Here is a 20,903-nt window from a genome sequence, read left to right as displayed (position 1 = left end):
CTGTCTACAAGAGACTCATTTTAGACCTGAGGACCCCTTCAGATTGAAAGTGAGGTGTTGAAGAACTATGTATCATATTACTGGAAGTCAAAAGAAAGCTGGAGTAGCCATACTTATATCAGACAAACTGGACTTTAAATTAAAGGATGTAACAAGAGATGAAGAAGGGCATTATATAATAATTACAGGGTCTATCCACCAGGAAGAGCTAACAATTATAAATGTCTATGTGCCGAATACTGGAGCCCCCAAATATATAAAACAATTACTCACAAACATAAGCAAGCTTATTGATAAGAATGTGGTAATTGCAGGGGACTTTAATACCCCACTTACAACAATGGATAGATCATCTAGACACAGGATCAATAAAGAAACAAGGACCCTGAATGATACATTGGATCAGATGGACTTGACAGATATATTTAGAACTCTGCATCCCAAAGCAACAGAATATACTTTCTTCTCGAGTGCACATGGAACATTCTGCAAGATAGATCACATACTGGGTCACAAAACAGCCCTTCATAAGTATACAAGAATTGAAATCATACCATGCATACTTTCAGACCACAATGCTATGAAGCTTGAAATCAACCACAGGAAAAAGTCTGGAAAACCTCCAAAACCATGGAGGTTAAAGAACACCCTACTAACGAATGAGTGGGTCAACCAGGCAATTAGAGAAGAAATTTAAAAATATATGGAAACAAATGGAAATAAAAATACAACAATCCAAACGCTTTGGGATGCAGCGAAGGCAGTCCTGAGAGGAAAATACATTGCAATCCAGGCCTATCTCAAGAAACAAGAAAAATCCCAAATACAAAATCTAACAGCACACCTAAAGGAAATAGAAGCAGAACAGCAAAGAAACTCCAAACCCACCAGAAGAAGAGAAATAATAAAGATCAGAGCAGAAATAAACAATATAGAATCTAAAAAACTGTAGAGCAGATCAATGAAACCAAGAGTTGGTTTTTTGAAAAAATAAACAAAATTGATAAACTTCTAGCCAGGCTTCTCAAAAAGAAAAGGGAGATGACCCAAATAGATAAAATCATGAATGAAAATGGAATTATTACAACTAATCCCTCAGAAATACAAGGAATTATCATTGAATACTATGAAAAACTATATGCCAACAAACTGGACAATCTGGAAGAAATGGACAAATTCCTAAACACCCACACATTTTCAAAACTCAAACAGGAAGAAATAGAAAACTTGAACAGACCCATAACCAGCGAAGAAATTGAATCAGTCATCAAAAATCTCCCAACAAATAAGAGTCCAGGACTAGATGGCTTCCCAGGGGAATTCTACCAGACATTTAAAGCAGAGATAATACCTATCCTTCTCATGCTGTTCCAAGAAATAGAAAGAGAAAGAAAACTTCCAGACTCATTCTATGAAGGCAGCATTACGTTGTTTCCTAAACCAGACAGAGACCCAGCAAAAAAAGAGAACTACAGGCCAATATCCCTGATGAATATGGATGCAAAAATTCTCAATAAGATACCAGCAAATCGAATTCAACAGCATATAAAAAGAATTATTCACCATGATCAAGTGGGATTCACTCCTGGGATGCAGGGCTGGTTCAACATTCGCAAATGAATCAATGTGATACATCACATTAATAAAAGAAAAGATAAGAACCATATGATCCTGTCAATCGATACAGAAAAAACATTTGACAAAATTCAGCATCCTTTCTTAATAAAAACCCTTGAGAAAGTAAGGATAGAAGGAACATACTTAAACATCATAAAAGCCATTTATGAAAAGCCCACAGCTAATACCTTCCTCAATGGGAAAAACTGAGAGCTTTCCCCTGAGGTCAGGAACACGACAGGGATGCCCACTCTCACCGCTGTTGCTTAACATAGTGTTGGAAGTGCTAGCATCAGCAATCAGACAACAAAAGAGAACCAAAGGCATCAAAATTGGCAAAGATGAAGTCAAGCTTTCACTTTTAGCAGATGACATGATATTATACATGGAAAACCTGATAGACTCTACCAAAAGTCTGCTAGAACTGATACATGAATTTAGCAAAGTTGCAGGATAAAAAAATCAATGTACAGAAATCAGTTGCATTTTTATACACTAATAACGAAGCAACAGAAAGACAGTAAAGAAACTGATCCCATTCACAATTGCACCAAGAAGCATAAAATACCTAGGAATAAACCTAACCAAAGATGTAAATGATTTGTATGCTGAAAACTAGAGAGAGCTTATGAAGGAAATTGAAGAAGACATAAAGAAATGGAAAGACATTCCCTGCTCATGGATTGGAAGAATAAAGATTGTTAAAATGTCAATACTACCCAAAGCTATCTATACATTCGATGCAATCCCAATCAAAATTGCACCAGCATTCTTCTTGAAGCTAGAACAAGCAATCCTAAAATTTGTATGGAACCACAAAAGACCCCAAATAGCCAAAGTAATTTTGAAGAAGACCAAAGAGGGAAGCATCACAATCCCAGACTTTAGCCTCTACTACAAAGCTGTAATCATCAAGACAACATGGTATTGGCACAAAAACAGACACATAGACCAATGGAATAGAACAGAAACCCCACAATTAGACCCACAAAAGTATGGCCAACTCATCTTTGACAAAGCAGGAAAGGGTATCCAGTGGGGGGAAAAAAGACAATCTCTTTAACAAATGGTGCTGGGAGAACTGGACAGCAACATGCAGAAGGATGAAACTAGACCACTTTCTTACACCATTCACAAAAATAAACTCAAAATGGATAAAGGACCTGAATTTGAGACAGGAAACAATCAACAGGGTTTTCTCAAAACCCTAGAGGAGAAAGCAGGAAAAAAAACCTCTCTGACCTCAGTCACAGCAATTTCTTACTTGACACATCCCCAAAGGCAAAGGAATTAAAAGCAAAAGTGAACTATTGGGACCTCATAAAGATAAAAAGCTTCTGCACTGCAAAGGAAACAATCAACAAAACTAAAAGGCAACCAATGGAATGGGAAAAGATATTTGCAAATGACATATCGGACAAAGGGCTAGTATCCAGAATTTATAAAGAGCTCACCAAACTCCACACCCGAAAAACAAATAACCCAGTGAAGAAATGGGCAGAAAACATGAATAGACACTTCTCTAAAGAAGACATCCGGATGGCCAACAGGCACATGAAAAGATGCTCAACATCGTTCCTCATCAGGGAAATACAAATCAAAACCACACTCATATACCACCTCACGCCAGTCAGAGTGACTAAAATGAACAAATCAGGAGACAATAGATGCTAGAGAGGATGTGGAGAAACGGGAAGCCTCTTGCACTCTTGGTGGGGATGCAAACTGGTGCAGCTGCTCTGGAAAACAGTGTGGAGGTTCCTCAGAAAATTAAAAATAGATCTACTCTATGACCCAGCAACAGCACTGCTAGGAATTTACCCAAGGGATACAGGAGTACTGATGCATAGGGGCACTTGTACCCCAATGTTTATAGCAGCACTCTCAACAATAGCCAAATTATGGAAAGAGCCTAAATGCCCATCAACTGATGAATGGATAAAGAAAATTGTGATTTATATACACAATGGAATACTATGTGGCAGTGAGAAAGAATGAAATATGGCCCTTTGTAGCAACGTGGATGGAACTGGAGAGTGTGATGCTAAGTGAAATAAGTCATACAGAGAAAGACAGATACCATATGTTTTCACTCTTAAGTGGATCCTGAGAAACTTAACAGAAGACGATGGGGGAGGGGAAGGAAAAAAAAAAGTTAGAGAGGGAGAGAGCCAAACCATAGGAGACTCTTAAAAACTGAGAACAAACTGAGGGTTGATGGGGGGTGGGAGGGAGGGGGGGGGTGGGAGGGAGGAGAGGGTGGGTGATGGGTATTGAGGAGGGCACCTGTTGGGAGGAGAACTGGGTGTTGTATGGAAACCAATTTGAGAATAAATTTCATATTTAAAAAAAGGATAAAAAGTAGCTATATGATTCAATGGTTTGTTTTTTTGTTTTTTTGTTTTTTTGTTTTTTTTTTTGCCATTTACAGATTTGTGTGGTCTCACCTAAGTCTTCCAGACCTATCTGTATGGGGCATTATAATACAGGTCTAGTTCCCACATAACACGTATGAGCTGGTTTGCTCAAGCCAAATGGAGAAGCTACTAGTGGGGTCACGTATCACAGAAGCAATATCATTTCTAGGCAGTACAATGTGTAACTGGGAAAATAGTATCCAGTCCAGGTTCTGCAGCAATTCCTGATATGGCCTTTACTAGTCACTTTCCTTTCTAAGCCAGGTATCTGGTTAAAAATAATAGACAAATGGGGCTCCTGGGTGGCTCAGTCGGTTGAGCATCTGACTTCGGCTCAGGTCATGATCTTGCAGCTCGTGAGTTCGAGTCCTGCATCAGGCTCTGTACTGACAGCTCAGAGCCTGGAGCCTGCTTCAGATTCTGTGTCTCCCTCTCTCTCTGCCCCAACCCACTTGAATTCTGTCTCTTTCTCTCTCAAAAATAACTAAACAATAAAAAAATAAAAAAAAATAGGAAACACATACATATACAGATGCAGACATACATACATTCATACGTAAGTATGAACATATATAAATAATTGGAAAATAATAAAGGTATCAAACAATATAATCTCTAAGTTTTCTTCCAGCTGAAAAACACTTTCACCCGTGTTCTTGGACATATTGTTTATCTTCTTTTAGCATTTGGTTTCTCTGAGCTTCAGCAACTTAATGAGTAAAATATGGGAAGATAGTAAAGAAAATGATCTCTGAGATCACACTTGACTGAATGTGTGTGTGTGTGTGTGTGAGTGTATCACTTTGGCAGTCAGCCTCAAAGTAATGGACCTGAAGTGGGGAGTCTTTCATTCATTCTTTCATTCATATATTTAATAATCCAAGTATTTATTTCATGTAAGGCAGTGTGGTGAATATAAAAGTAAATAAGACAAAAGCCCTGCTTTCCTGGGCTAATATTTAAATAGGAAAGACACAAATTATATGAAATAAGGACAACATAAAGTAAAAACTAATGAGCAATGAAAGAGAAGAATAGAAAAATAAAAAAAAACATTTTGGAAATTCAGGGTACAAAGAAAATACTCCCATATGGAGGAGTCCTGGAAATTTCATTAAGAGTATGGCCTTTGAACCAAGTCTTAAGGATAGGGATGCAATCATTCCAAGATTATTTGTATACATATGAGATCACAGAAAAAAAATCAAGAGTGGAATCAATTATACATCCAGAATTTCCTCCTCTGACTGGCTAGTCACACACTAAGTAACTTGGTGTTTATTATAGGTTTTAAAACTTTCTTGCCTTTTATTGACAGTAAATTAAGTAAGAATGTAATTTCCTGGATTTTTTTCTTTGGGTTTACTTTTGAAAGAACGCTATTTTACAGCCTAATTGATTTCTATAGAAAATCTAAATATCAATACTACTCTAAAGGTGACTCTGGGGTCTCTGAATAGGTGCTCTTATGCTGTTTATTGATAAGACTCTTGATAATAAAACTATTTGGATGTGAAACACATCAAACATGTTAGCTTCTTTCTTAGTTTATTGCCCTAATAGACAAAAAAAAAAAAATGTAGCCAATAAAGTGAATCTGCTTTTGTTTTTATTACTTTGTCTTTGAAATTGTGGCCCTTAATCTTAAAACCAGTGAGAGAGTAGTTACAGATGAGGAAAAGAGGTGGTCACTTTGGAGTGCAATGTTTACTTGTGAGAGGTAAGCAAGCCAATTTTAGTAAAATAAAACTGACCTAACTCTGTGCTAAGATCTCAGACTTAATAGCCACTCCAATTCTCTCTGACATTTAAAAATTATAAGGCACTGCAAAAAGAAATTCTTAAATGTCAGAATCCTCATAATTTCTTCAACTTTTGCTACTGAATTCTTAAATCCTCCCCACACATTACCCCCCCTATTCCACCTCTCCCCACCCCCCCCCACCCCCAAGCCTTTGAGGGTGGGGAGGCTGGAGAGAGAAGCTGGAGGCATGTACCTCTGCTGGGGCAGGGCCAATGCAGACTGAGACACATTTCCTATCTTTATGCTCAAGCCAGCTGCTCTCGGAGCTTCCTTAGGAATCATTCCATTGCATCACTGGACACATTTTAAGGTGAAGTTAATGGAAGGAATTAGTCTGGGGAGCTGAGGCCCCACAGGTCTCTTCCCTATGTTTCCTTCTCATTAATCTATCAAGGTAACTCGATTTTTGGTTACTGCAGTTGTGGCACATTGGCCTTTAACCGAGTGAAGTCTGATTCATTGGAGGGCTGAAATAACGGTAATCATAAATGAGATATCAGGAGCAGAGAGCTTAATAATAATAAGAGGATGGAGGAGGAAAATGAAAGGTAGAAGGAAGACAAGAGGAGCAGAAAGAGAAGGAGACAAAAAGACCTATAAGACTTATTGCATACTTACTAAAGTGAAGACACTCTGCGGTCTTGTAGAAATCATGATCACGGCGCAGTGAGGATGCGCAGTACGTTTTGCATACAGTAACCAACGCTTGGGGCTCAGAGGTGTATATAACTTGCCTATGGTCACATAAGTGGCAGAACCGGGATTCAACACCCCACGCTGTGTCTCTCAGGACCTCCCCAGGAAGGTGGTGGCTGTAATGAGGTAGTGTTTATGTTCGGGAAAACTTACAGAAATATTCCACGATCTAAAAATACTAACTCTTTCCACGTGATTTATTGAATGCCTATCAGCATAATGACATCTTTTAATCAATACTTGCTAATTTCACAATCAAAAAGCACTGAAAGAAAGACAGAGACATTCTCCTTTGCTTTTCTTAGTATTTTATATGAACTCATTTCTTATAAATTCCAATTTTAAAAACCATGAAATAAAGGAAGACCCCGTTTATTTTTTTGTCCTATCAAATTTTCATATGCATTCTTGGAAGTGGTTCTTGTATGTATGAGGATGTGTTTGCATGTGTGTGTGAAATATATGTATGTATATATTATATGTATACATTACATATATACAACACTATAATTCATAAATTATTGTTGGGCAACATATCAGTCAATTTCATTTTCTCAGTTTTACATTCAGAAGAGCCCTGCTGATTCTGTTTTCAGGATTGGTTTTTGCTTTTTGTTTTTTTTTTAACATTTACTGACTGCCAACAAAGGAGATTTTATTTTCTACCAGTTTCCTCAACTTAGAAATATAGTAATTATCAAATTATCATATGCTAAAAAAAGGAGATTTAAAAAAGGAAACCTTATTTTCTTGTCACAAAACCACTACATTATAATAGGAATGTTTTCTCTTAATTTTTAAAATATTGCCTAATCAAACTATCTAGAGACCCCTGTTTAAGAGAGTGACCCTTATAGCAATGGAGGGATTTTATATTGCCTTGTCAGAGGAGATGAATTGTATTTTCTGTAAATTCTACTGCAATTGTGTCCATTTTCTGATTTTACTTTAGTTTGGTTGTTAGCTATAAAATTACTGATAAGTAATAAAACACAGGTCACAGTATTAAGCCCTTGTTGCAAATACCACCAAATCATAACAAGGAAATATCAACTGAAAGCCACAATTCCTAGCATTTACCTATAAAATATAGTTTAAATAACAGGACCCTTTTTTTCCTTCTTGCCGTGGTTTGTTAAGATTTTATATTGCTTCCATATCTTGCCATCCAAATTAAAACAAACTAACAAACAAATGAATAGCTGTTTCTAGGAACTTTTTTGGTCTTTCCACTTGAGAATAAGTTATCTTTAGTCATTAAATATTCATAGAGGGTTTTGGTCATTTCATTTTTTGTCTGGCAAGGAATTTTGTGCCATCTAATCACTTGTCTCCATAATGCAGAAAGGTGAATGCTTGTAATTGTTTCTCTGACTAATTCTTCCCAATCCATTGACCTTCTTTTAAAAAGTACATTATAGTTGTAGTCTTATTTATGATGGTTTAAGGCTTCATGTAACTCTTATGAATGTTCTCTGACTTGTAGTTCTGTATAAGGCTATAACGCTCACATATAGACCAAAGCAAACGGGCCAAATAGTGAGACCCGGGGGAGGGCTTGGGCAAAACCAGGGAGAGCAAAGGCGGAAAACAATGATCCTGCAGTTATAATGTTGCCTTTTCTTCTTATTACCTGACATCCCCTCTTACTAAAAGCTTATTTGACCAAATATTTGTTCCGTCCTCCTCCTATGATTTGACATCTCAGTAAATTTACGGCCAGCATTTCTCAACATGCATTTCTAAAGAACAGTTGGCTCGAAGAAATGCTAGCAGATGTTACTTGAAAAAGGGTTCTAAGATCAAAGAAGTTTGGGGAATACTAAACTATGGAAAGTTAAACAGGTTTCTTTTCTCAAGGGCTTCTTAGAGCTTTTAGTATGTTACTATTCACTGTGAATTACAATGAGAAGCATATAGATTTGCAACGTTTCTTGAATGTGTTTGTCCTTTGAAACTTTTTTCATATAGTATGCTTATGAGAATAATGTTCCACAGAACCCATGTTGGGAAACACTGAAGTAAGCAACTGCAAAGTCATTGCTGGGTGCATCTTTAAATAGGGGAGGCCAGCAGAGGGGTTGGTAAGTGGAAAGCTTACCTATTCTATTTCTGACACAATTGGCTAGGATGAGAAAGGAACTTGAAACTGTCACAGGACCAACAATTAATAGAAAAGTGGGCATTTTTCCTGGAAATGCTAACTCCAAGGTGATACAATATGCCAATCTCTTCATAGGGATGCCTTAGCCTCATTCTAACCTCAGGACATCAAACTAGTCACGATAATTATGGTTATTGTATAAACTGTCTTAAAAGGTGATGAAATTCCTGTCACTTAAAAATAATTTTTTTTTTTAATGTTTACTTTTGAGAAAGAGACAGAATGCGAACGGGGGAGGGCCAGAGACAGGGGGAGACACAGAATCCGAAGCAGGCTCCAGGCTCTGAGCTGTCAACACAGCCTGACGTGGGGCTCAAACCCACAAACTGCAAGATGGTGACCTGAGCCGAAGTTGGACGCTTAACCGACTGAGCCACCCAGGCGCTCCGTGTCACTCTAGATATTTAAACATAAACTGAATGACTACCTTATAGCAAGGTAAGGGTACAATTGGTTGGGTAAATACTTTAAAGAACTCTTCCAAATTTGACAGTCTTTGGTTTTAAGATTATAGGTTATAACAATCTGTTCTTGCTCAGAATCGCCATGCCAAACTAGTCGTACATTTTTCTCATAGAGATTGTTAAGAAAGTATCAAATTGGATTATTTTGTATCTTCTTCAAAAATGGTTTAGTGGTTTTCTCAAGGTGAACACTAGGAATGCAGAAGGCATTCACAGAGCACATCTATCCATGCAGATTAACAGGGATAGATTCTTATCTATGTTTCTTGTATTGTGTAGAAAATCTCAATACTGCTTCACCCTAAAAGTCTGAAAGAGCTTCATTTGTCTCCACAAATAAGAGAATTGAAAATAGTGTCCTCAATTCTACTTCAAATAAAGTCATGGACCTTTATAAGATATCATATAACTATAAATACACATATATTTTTGAAGATGATCACCCTAATGACCTTATGAACCTTGCAATTTATTTTTTAAATATTTATAAATGATCAATGTGAACTTGTTACATTTTTACGTTTTTTGACTATCTGATAAAACAACTTCGTATGACAGCATCTCTATTCCCTCAACCATTCCGTTTTTCTTTTTCTTTTTTAATGTTTTTATTTATTTTTGAGACAGAGAGAGACAGAGCATGAACAGGGGAGGGGCAGAGAGAGGGGGGGAGACACAGAATCTGAAGCAGGCTCCAGGCTCTGAGCTGTCAGCCCAGAGCCCGACGCGGGGCTCGAACTCCAGGACCGCGAGATCGTGACCTGAGCTGAAGTCGGACGCTTAACCGACCGAGCCACCCAGGAGCCGGAACCATTCTGCTTTTCTATGCCCAGGTCCTAATGTTAGGATTGTTAAAGGATTCACTAATCCACCTGCTCTGGTCAAGGGCTGACCGGGAAAACAAGCTCAGTACTCGGTGCAGGCTGTCACTGCAGAACGTATTTCTTGCTGTCCCTTAGTCTGCAGTGTGAGGGGGAGGGATTGTTAGCCTATCTCCTCCAAATCAATGATGCCTTTACTCTTTCATGTTTTGTGTTTAATCCCTGTAAATATCCTAACTATATCTTTGATAGTTCCTCATTCTCCCACGATGTCCCTCACTCCAGAATCATGTCTTCAGACTCAGTCCCAGAGCATTTATTCCTCAAGTTCTGGATAACATTTTTCATCCTGTCATGTTACCTCGTTTAGTGACACAACAAGGCTTAAAAACAGTGTATGTGCCTATGTATGTATGTTGTTATGCACAATCACTTAACCTATTCTATTATTCATGTGAGTACTAATAAGGGTGGGTTCCTAGCAGTTTTTTCCTCTGATGGGGTATGTGTATAAAAAAAAAAAATCTGGAATTGGAATTGAGAGTTAGAAGCCCTGAGTGGGACCAACAATTTAACCTCTCTCTCAGTCTGTAAGTCACTAGAGGAAAAATCTTCACACAGTATATGCAATATGTGCTTTTAACTCATATATCACCAATAGCATAATTCTCTTCAAGGCATGCTCCTGAAGTTTAACAAATTCTCAAATCATGAACTTCAAATTTAACAATTTTACAGTCAAACCCACTTTCTATACTGTTGTTCTAAAATAGTATCAGTTAGGGGTACCTGGGTGGGTCAGTTGGTTAAGTGTCCAACTTCAGCTCAGGTCATGATCTTGTGGTTTGTGAGTTTGAGTCCCACGTGGGGCTCTGTGCTGACAGCTCAGAGCCCGGACTCTGCTTTGGATTCTGTGTCTCCCTCTCTCTCTGCCCCTCCCCTGTTTGTGCTCTGTCTCTCTCTTTCAAAAATAAATAAACCTTAAAAATATTTAGAAAGTATCAGTTAAATTTTAAAAAGAGTCTGGTGTCAATTTTATTTTTTGGTAAAATAAGCAGTGATTTTTCCATTTAGATTTGAATTTTCTATTGAATATATTTCTATTCTATCCTGCTTGCGTGCCAGGCTAGATGCTCCATGTTATCTACGTCTTCCTAGAATGTACTACATAGAAAGATGGACAGTGAACAAAGAATACCAGCCACAATAAGGTTAAGCATGAGAAGCTCAGATGATTTCCTCCAAGATGGCATCAGAAACATAACACCCCCAAACTTCCAGATTTCCTCACTCTCTGGAACACCTGGTTCACAAAGGATGCCTCATCTACATTTTGTGTAGATCTCATAAGGTTGTGAGAGAGTGTGTCAGTCAGAGTCTAGTCAGAGAAATGGAGGCAAAGAGAATTTCAAGCAGAAACTTGGTTAAATACACATTGAGGGACTCGAGAGGCAACGAGAATACATAGGGTTAGCACAGAGATAGTAACTGCAGGGAGAAGCTACCTCCCTAGGGATGGGACAGCAGGGGGAAGAGGTTGCGGGTATCAGACCCTAGAAGTTCAGATCAGGAATCCTACAGTTTGACTCCTTCTGAGGAAGGAACACTCTACAGCCAGACTTGAGACCTCTGAGTGGGTCTAGGAGCATGGTTCTCAGAGCATGGAGAAAAGGACAGAAACTGGAATCAATTACCAATACTCAGGAAAGGCTGAAGTACCATTAATAGAAACATTATACAAAACAGAGAGGAGAAAGTCTACTCTTCCTCCTCCAGCAATACGGTCCCCCTATAGAGTCCCCTATTAGCAGAACTTAATGGAGAAAGTAAGCAAAAGAGAGGTGAAGTCTGCAGGGTCCTAGCCCCAGTATTACAAAGCATAATGTAGAAGAGTGGGTTTGTAGCTAAAAGAGAAGAGCTTCAAAATTAGCACTGGGAAACCAAAGAGCAAGGACCTGAGGGTTAGAAAAGTAACAGCTCACTTTGAGGGTATTTTGCCTCCAACCTCTTTCCCCTTCCCGTCCCACCCCTAAGGAAGTAGCTGCTTCCCGCACTTATTCTCTCTGTGTTTCCTCTATGTCATCCTGTCATCTTATCAGTTTTCCAATACCAGTACAACCAGTTCTCTATTTGAAATTTTCATTGGTTTCCCTTTCCCACAGGGACAGGCTTTGCTAGACCTCCTCTGCCTGTCTAAATTCCAAAGACTCTAACACTGGATGGGGCAAGCCCTGTTTGGTCACTGTGACTTAAGCTACCCTGCTTGCCTTAAAAAGTCCTCTCTACCTCAGTCTGGATCCTGACCAGTTCTCCTAACCTATGCCTGATGTTGACTTGCTTGTCTCTATTACTAGTTAATCTTACTTTAGATCCTCTGTTTCTATCAAAAGCCATATTACCTTGAGCTTGATGGATTTCATTTCTGATCTAGGTATGGAAACATCTTATGGGGACTTCCAAAGACATTTATCAGAAAATTGCTTTGTAGCCCTTTCTAGCCCCTCACGTTTGGAAGGTTTATGTGGGAGAATATGTCCTTGAATGGTGGGGGAGAAATTAAGGGGAAACAACAAAAATATATTAACTGGTTGGTAACTTACTCATTAGTTTGCACACACTAATTCATTTAATTTTCCAAATAACCCCATGCATTAGATATATTATTCCCATTTAACAGAGGAAGTTCAGCAAACTGAAGGAATTTATTCTAATCAGAGCTCAGATTCAAACCTAGTTCTACCTGATTTCAAAATCTATGCATTCACAGATTTAGTATTTTGGGTGGAGCACCGGGTCACAGACACCAGCCTGACTGGAAATTTCCCAGCAGTGATTCAACTCAGGTAAAGATGAAACATTATCTCCATACCCTATACTGACTTCACTTTTTATATGTAATTATTGGCAATCCAATATTAACCCAATTCAACAAAGATTTATTGAACCTCATATGTGTGGCAGGCATGGGATAATGAGAGTTAACACAGTTATCAAGGACTTACCGGGTACTGGGTGCCGTTTCACATGCATACTATATGCTTCATTAATTCTCAGAACGACTCTATCAGGTGGCTGCTATTATTAACGACCTCATTTTACCACAATGTAACTGAGGCCCAGGGTGGTTAAGTGGCATGGCCAAGACCTCACAGGTGGGAGCCGGCAGAGCCAAGGAGAGAACCTATGTAGGCTCTACAGCCCATGGTCTTAACCATTTTCTCATGTGGAGGAAGCTGGAGAAACAAAAAGAAATAAGACAGGCAGGGAGATCAGAGTCTAGGTGGTGGAAAATGGAGAACCAGAAGAAATGCGATAAACACACTTGTAAAGATATATCTACTGTAAAGAAAGTAGCGATTCACGTTGCCTAGGAAAATCAGAGAAGATCTAAAAAAATGAAGGTACAGTTTTAGTTTTGGAAGCAGAATCAACAGGTCCTAGTGATGCGATGTGGAAGACAGAGATAGGAGCACAGAATGGCTCTGTGGAGGGGCAGATCTAAGCAGGTAGATTCGGAAATTCATGTCAGATCATTTCATTCTGAGTGGGTGATGAGAAGTAGGCAGCCGACTAAAAAAACAATTAAAGGCTTAGACTTGGGATAAGAGTCACAATGGTTTCATAGATTTTGAAATTTCCAACACAGAAATTACACAGGAGTGGGTGCGTTATCCCAGGAAGAATATGTAGAGACAAAGAAATGGAATTTTCTTGCTCTTCTGGGCAGAAAAAGACCAACTGGGTAGTTGAGATGAAAAGGCATAGAACTGAGAAAGGACAAAGCAGCCTTGACATCCAGGAGTTGGTAGCCTGTTTAACAGCTGGGCCTTGGTGTTGCTAGGAGCTGGCCTGGTACCATCAGCCAGGCTTTGGTTTCCTCTGTTGAAAATACAGGATTTCACAGGACATCAACATCAGCCAAGGCAACTCTGTGATCATGACAGACAAGACAAAAACGGGACTGCTCTGTAATCACACCCAAACACAGACAAAAGATGAACATTTTTCAAATCGCAAAAATGCTCAAACATTCCTCTTCCTGGCTATTATGAGTGATTGCTGCTTCTTTACCATTACAGCTTTAGCTTCACTGTAGTCTCTCCCCTGATAAACCAGGAATTAGAATACCCAAACATAGAACTGTCCCCTCTTACTGACAGCACCCAATCCATAGAAAACTACCCCTTACTTGGAACCACCCAGAAATCACACAGCCAAAGCCTGAATCTTATACATAATAAGACCTTTCTGACGCTGCTTACTGAGATACTTCACCCCAGGCCTGAGTTCCTCCTTGGCTAACGGGGGACTTGGGGCTTGCCAATCTGTGTGTCCCTGCCCTGCCCTGCCCAAAAAGGTCCCAGCCTACTCCCAGAAAGAGTTGATCACGGAAAGCCGTGGAGTCACCCGCAAGCGCATTGAAGCCGAGTTTGGAAGAATGGGGTCTCGGGGCAGCCCTGCAGGAAGATGGAGCTCTGGAAACGTCTCATGGGCTAGGCACAGATGCCATGCCTTTGTGTCTGTGAAGCCCAGGTCTGATGCTTGGAACAAATGTCCAAGGTGCCCCCTCTTCTCCGGTACTTCTCTGCCAACTTCCCTTTCAGGACCCTCACCCTGGAGAGTTCCATGCCCCATGTCCCGTCCAAGACTTCCCTAAGTGCTGCTTTCTGATTAATCACCTAAGCACCCTTTGAGCCACTTACTGACTGTGTGATCCCGGGCAACAGGCCTGACCTCTCAGCTTCAACTTCAGAGGGTTGTTTAGAGTTTAAAATGAGACTTCAGAAAATGGTAAAGAAGTCAGCTGGCACATGTAAGCCCTTAGGCTGAAGTGTTGACCCCTCCCTACCATGGCCTGGAGGGAAGAGCTGAGCAGAGACAGCCTATATACGAGGCTCAGCACCCCCACCCTAGATTTCCACATACATACACGCAAAGGTTTTCTCCTGTCAAAACAAGTAACAACCAGAACTCGTAAAGCACAGTTGTGTTCCTGGAGGTCTTTGGCTGGCGGTCACTGAGAGAAGAGAGAATTCCTAGAGGTTTGTTTTCCCCATCTTTTATCTGTTTTGTTTTGTCTTAAGAAGTTGAAATCAGTAAACATTTCACATCACTACTGTTGTTTGACTTGATTTAAAATAGTATGCACTAATTAGCCAAACACCCTTTTCACTGATGGAATATCTATTTGGATGATTACTATAAAAGCAAAATGAGAATAGTGGAAAGAGTAGAAAATCTTATTGTGAATATGACATAACTTCTCAAAAATGTTTGTTCAAATTAATAAAAATATTGATCCTTAGTCACTACTGATTGCAAACACCCAAACTCTAACCATAATTTTTAAAAAGCGACAAATCACGAATAGATTTAGACACGCATAGAACTATAATATTTTGTCATACAAGTGAAATAAATTAGTTACAATGAGCGTGTCTTACTTAAATTGTCAGTCATTATTAGTTTCTTTCATTTTTTCCCACACTAATATATTTTTGTTTTTATCATTTATGTGAATGGAAATATTTATGTAAGAAATCCGGTGGACCATGAATCCTGCTTCTTTCAGTAAAAAGTAGAAACATACGTTATTTTTCATTGTTTCTTGACATGATATAATGTAATCAAATGTGACTGATGCAATCTGACAAATCCAGTCACAATATGAAATGTCACAGGAAAAGAAGGGAAAGCTACTATCTTTACCCAGACTGAAGAGGAAAAAAAAATACTTACCATGAAATATAAAAACAAAGCTTTCGGAACATAAGCCAATAATACACCAGCATGGAGCTTGCTCAAATATCTTCTATACAGCCCTTTGGAGATCTATTTTATCATGGATATTAGGCTGGTGTCAGAGACTTCAGAATTTCTTTTTTCCTAATGGAAAGTATTAGAAACATCACAATGTGGGGCCCTTTTCCATTTTTAAGCCTGTTTAAATACAGCTGGGAACGGATGCTTTTAAGGACCTCTCTTTCGTGGTGTTCATGGCCCCAAGTTTGTGCCTTCTCATAGGCTCCAAGGCAACTCTAAATGGACTACGCTTCAGTTCAGCTGTTTTTCTGAGACTGTACCCTGCCTCTGAACTGTGCTAAAATAACCTTGCATTATCCTAATTAGGATTATTCACAATACACACATATTGCAAAGGGCCATTTTCATTTTCAATTAGTTGAAAAGGATTAGTTGCAGTGATACTCATATGGTCCTGAATGCTATTATTATTAAACCCAATATTTTTTATTGCTGTTAAAATTACACTCCTTACAGATATAACTTAGCTAATGGAGTAAAAAGATGGTCTCTTCCTGACCAATCATTCTCTTCTGAAGAAGATTGTGAAGGTAACAATAGATAAATGGAAGGAAATATATGTGTGGTAAAGAGGATGTTTAATCACAAGTAATGGCAAACCTAAAATTAGTTCCAATTAAAAAAGAAATGCATGAAAACCAGTGTGAATGTAGCAGATAAAGGGTGGCATGAAGGAGAGATTATTAAGCAGTAGCATGTAACAGGACCCCAGGTGCCGTACGTCCTCATTATACCTATTCTTGAGCAGGGACATACTAAGTTTTGAGCTTGAGCAAACCAAAAACAAATTTTCATATATATGTATATATATACTCTCTCTTTCTCTCTCTCTCTCTCCCCGAAATAATTTCACGTGGTGGCTCCACTTCAGCAAGTCCATGTTTTTTGGAGGAAAGACCATAACAACTCGGTTTTCACTTCCAAAATACAGTGGCATGTTAATTGCTTGATCAGCCAAATGAAACTAAATGTAATTAAGACTAGTGTGGGGTTAATTTGATCCATAATTATGTTATATAAAGTAAATGAAAATTGTTTCTTTCCTAAATTGCAATTCATTAAAATTACAGATATTAAAATAAGATACTATAAAATTACATGAAGCATGTACACATTAATAGCCATTAGTAATAGCTTGATATTTCTATCTAAGCAACAGTTTATTAGAATGCCAAAAGGTGATATTTGACCACTCACATGAGTGATTTTTTTTTACTCTGTTTTTCTGTTTTTCTAAGAAATTCGTCTTTTTAATGAAGCAAAGTGCTTTAATCTTAGTGTGTTTTTGCCATTTTCTAGATATTTATCAACTGCTAAAACACTTTTGGGTCAATCCTCATTGAACGTTTCTTAAAATACAAACAGGTATTTAAAAATTCAAAGTGGCTAGTAGGTATGTGCATTTCATACAATGTCAAATGCATACAGTAGAGGTAAAGCATTTGGAACATTTTTTTTTCCAAAGGGCAAATTCTGATTAAAATCATACTCATATATCAATTTATGTAATGTTTTGTCTTAACCTCATTAAAAAAGAATTGAACATTAAAAAAACATGAATTGAAGGAGAAAGAACCAAACATTTATTGAGTGTCCTGTTTTCGAGCACTATGCTATGCCCTTTCAATACCTTTTGTTACCTCTTTATGAAGTCAATGTCATTTCTTCTTCTTTTACAGGTGACAGAACTGCGCTCAGAGTGATTAGGAGCTTGTCTGAAGTCTTGGAGCTACTTTGTACCATTTGCTCTGAGGTGGGGAAGAGTACCTTTCTGTGAGACATGACGGTAAAACACAGGGAAAACAATTAATACAACATAGTATTTCAGTTCTCAGTCTGTTTATTTCTGTGAAAATAGAAACCAGAATGTCGTAACGTATCATCTCTGTGCCCCTTCACGTGACATTAAGCACCAGTTTGCAAATAACCCTATCATTCTGAGTCCCCAGAATTATCTAACGGGGTCTCCTTAGTAGCAGAGAAGCAAATACTGAAGGCTAGTGGATTTATCCTATTGAGCAGTAACAGATGCCTCACAGACAATTCCACTGGGCACACACGGAAAAGGCTCATATTCAGGGCAAGACAGAAAGCATCAGATGATTATGATACTGTCCTGTGGGAGGGAAGAGAAAAGGGGTTGGAGGAAAGGATTGTATAAAACAGTAGAAAGTCTGCTCCAGATTCTGCTGGCCTTCTTAGGTGTCATAATGCTCTTTACATCTAGCCACTTTGGGATTGAGGGGGAAAGTGGTGACTTAAAGATCTGATATAATTTTAAAAGAAAAGCATTTACAGTAGGATTTGCTCACAACACATATCAATAGCAGTTTACCTGCTAGAGATGAGAAATATTAAAAACAAGTCGAGCTGAAACTTGAATATGCCACAATCCATTTACTTATTGCTGTGAAGCAAGGTATCCTCATACCCAGGAGAACCCGATACACTATCTTTGTTTGCACAGAAAAGTGTCACTGGGTTGCTATTAATAGTACTATGTAAACATTAACAAATGCTTCTCAATAATTGGTTGTACTGCACTAATAAGGACAACCGTCCTTAAATTTCTCGGAAATCATCTGCATTTCCCTTTAAGTTAAAGCCACATTTCATCCATGAAAAAACGAAACTAAAGGATAATCGTACTTAACAAGTTGCCAGAACACATTATTTACAGTAAGCGTGTATGCTTAACAAACCAAATATTTAATATTTCATGCATGAAAAATAGGCCGACATAATAGCCATTAGTATTCCAGGTGAGGCAGAACATGCAAATTTACTCAGCTATTAAAGAATGAGTCATATGCTATTTAATATATCAAAATAGTTTATGTATATTAGAGTAAACAGTGAAATCACAATAGGAAAAAAAAAATGGATTTGGTTCAGATGTTGAGCTGCTGTGTAAACCAATTATCTATCCGGAGGGAAACAGCTCTGTCTACAACTACTTAGGCTCTAGGGCCTATTACAAACCCTGGAGTGGGTTGTTGTTTCTGTTCTCGAGGGAATTTACCACGTCACACTAGAAATAGCTGACAATAATTAGAAAGCCTGCTTCTGCCAGTATTGCACACATTTTTAATACCTTCCTAAGTATTATGGGAGATAATACACAAGGTCTTTAGAATTCTAGTCATGCCACAACAAGCCATGGAAAGGACAACCAGACAATAGCCCCAAACTGGACTGTGACAGGCTAATTATTGTGGCTTCATTAGAAAACCTCTTTTTACATAGGTCACCTGGGAAGTGTAATTAAAAATGCATTATTGGTGTATTTTTTATTGAAGCAATTAAATTAAAAAGCCAAAAAAATAATTATATGAGGAGCAAATAATAATGTTGGTCAACAGCGTTTATCTAAGAAAGAGAGAACACGTTAGTGGTTCATTAGCAGTAAATGTGTTAACGGGAATCTGTTTGAAAAATGAGCCATAGAATGGCTTTTAAATACGCAGATTAAAGGATTTATAATGTCAAGTTTAACACAGAAATTACAGATAGTATTACATAACCATGAGTAATAGCACCTTTAATCTGACTTAGTAAAATGATTTACATCATACTTTATGCCGTTTCAATTGTATGAGTATTATATGTGCTGCATCTCAGAAGATAATTTGCCTTATATTTTTACACACTTATGGATCTGTTCTTCTTGCTTCCTAATTATGTGGTACATCTAAATAATTAGATGTTAAAATATGTATCTTCCAGAGACAGAATGTTTATCTTGGATATCTGTTCTATGTAGGAATACCAGAACGTGACACCATTTATTTAGGAAAATTTTTATAAAGCCCTAAATATATCCTATCAAATCACCCCTCTCTCATCTCACAGCTTTCCTGGTACTTCTCATCATCATCATCATTACCATCGCTATAATTATCGTAATTGCTAATAGTTCATAAGTATTTTTTACTTGCCAGGAACTAAACATCGCCTGTATTACTTAGAAGTTTAATTCTTCAAATAATCTCAAGAGATTAATATTTTGTCTCCATTTCAAAAATGAGGATAATTGATAAAATTTAATCATTCTCTCTGGATATAGCTGTAAGAATTGCACTCCCTTCAGTAGACTGTCCTAAACACATCATATTTTTTTCCCTCTATCCTACTGGAAATCTCCCATATCTTAAAACTTGTTATTTTTACTGAGTATTCTTTGAATGTATAAAAGAGATAGATAAGCATCTACTAAATAAGAACATCACGTGCAATCCTTTTCATCCCTTTGGAGAGGAAAATCAAATTCAGAGAAGTGGAAGAGAGAGTAACATCAATTATGGAGGGCTGCAAATGCCAGGGTGCACAAGTGAATGAGTGGATAAATGATACAACCTTGTTGTTAAACATGGGACTCTTGATGCAAGAAAATACTTTTATGTTGACAGAAAGAAAAAGGGTTCCATTTATTTTCTATGGTGAGATTGAGTGTTGGTCTAGGAGTAGTTATTACCTACTGATGCTAAACTATTTAATCTTGACATATTATGATTAGTTTAATTAACAGTTTTAGTATTGTTATGTTGCATTAGATTCTTTATTAATGTTATTATTGTTAATATCAGTAGCGCCCAATTGTGAATACCTGCTGTAAGCCAGGCTTTGTGCCAGACGCTTTACATGCATTATCTCCAAGCTTCTACACATCACTGAATCAAATTATTCTTATTTGAGAGATGAAAAACTTGCAGTTCAGGAGGTCAAGAGACTTTTCCAAGGTCACGTGGCTGACAAATTAGGGAGCTCAGATCTAAGACCCTGGCCTATCTGACTCCAAAATTGCAGGCATTCTCTAGTATTTCACTTTGATTATGAAAGAATTTATAAAAGGCATAAACAAAATTTAAGATTTTCACATAGACATCTTCCTTAAGCCACATTTTCAATTCAAATTAATTCAAAATTCATACAGCTCAAATAACCAAAATAGTTTTCTGAGTACTGTATATCGATAGTTGAATTTATCACAACAACTGTAACAATTACAGGATCTGAGTTTCTGAAAAAACAGATAGATGAACTAGCATCACTGTGAATTCACTGTTAAGTATATAGCTGTGCAGTAGATTTGCTTAA

This window comes from Panthera pardus, unplaced genomic scaffold (assembly GCF_024362965.1).
Source record: "Panthera pardus isolate Hobbes unplaced genomic scaffold, ASM2436296v1 HiC_scaffold_10, whole genome shotgun sequence".
Lineage (NCBI taxonomy): Eukaryota > Metazoa > Chordata > Mammalia > Carnivora > Felidae > Panthera > Panthera pardus.
This window is presented reverse-complemented; position numbering follows the sequence as displayed.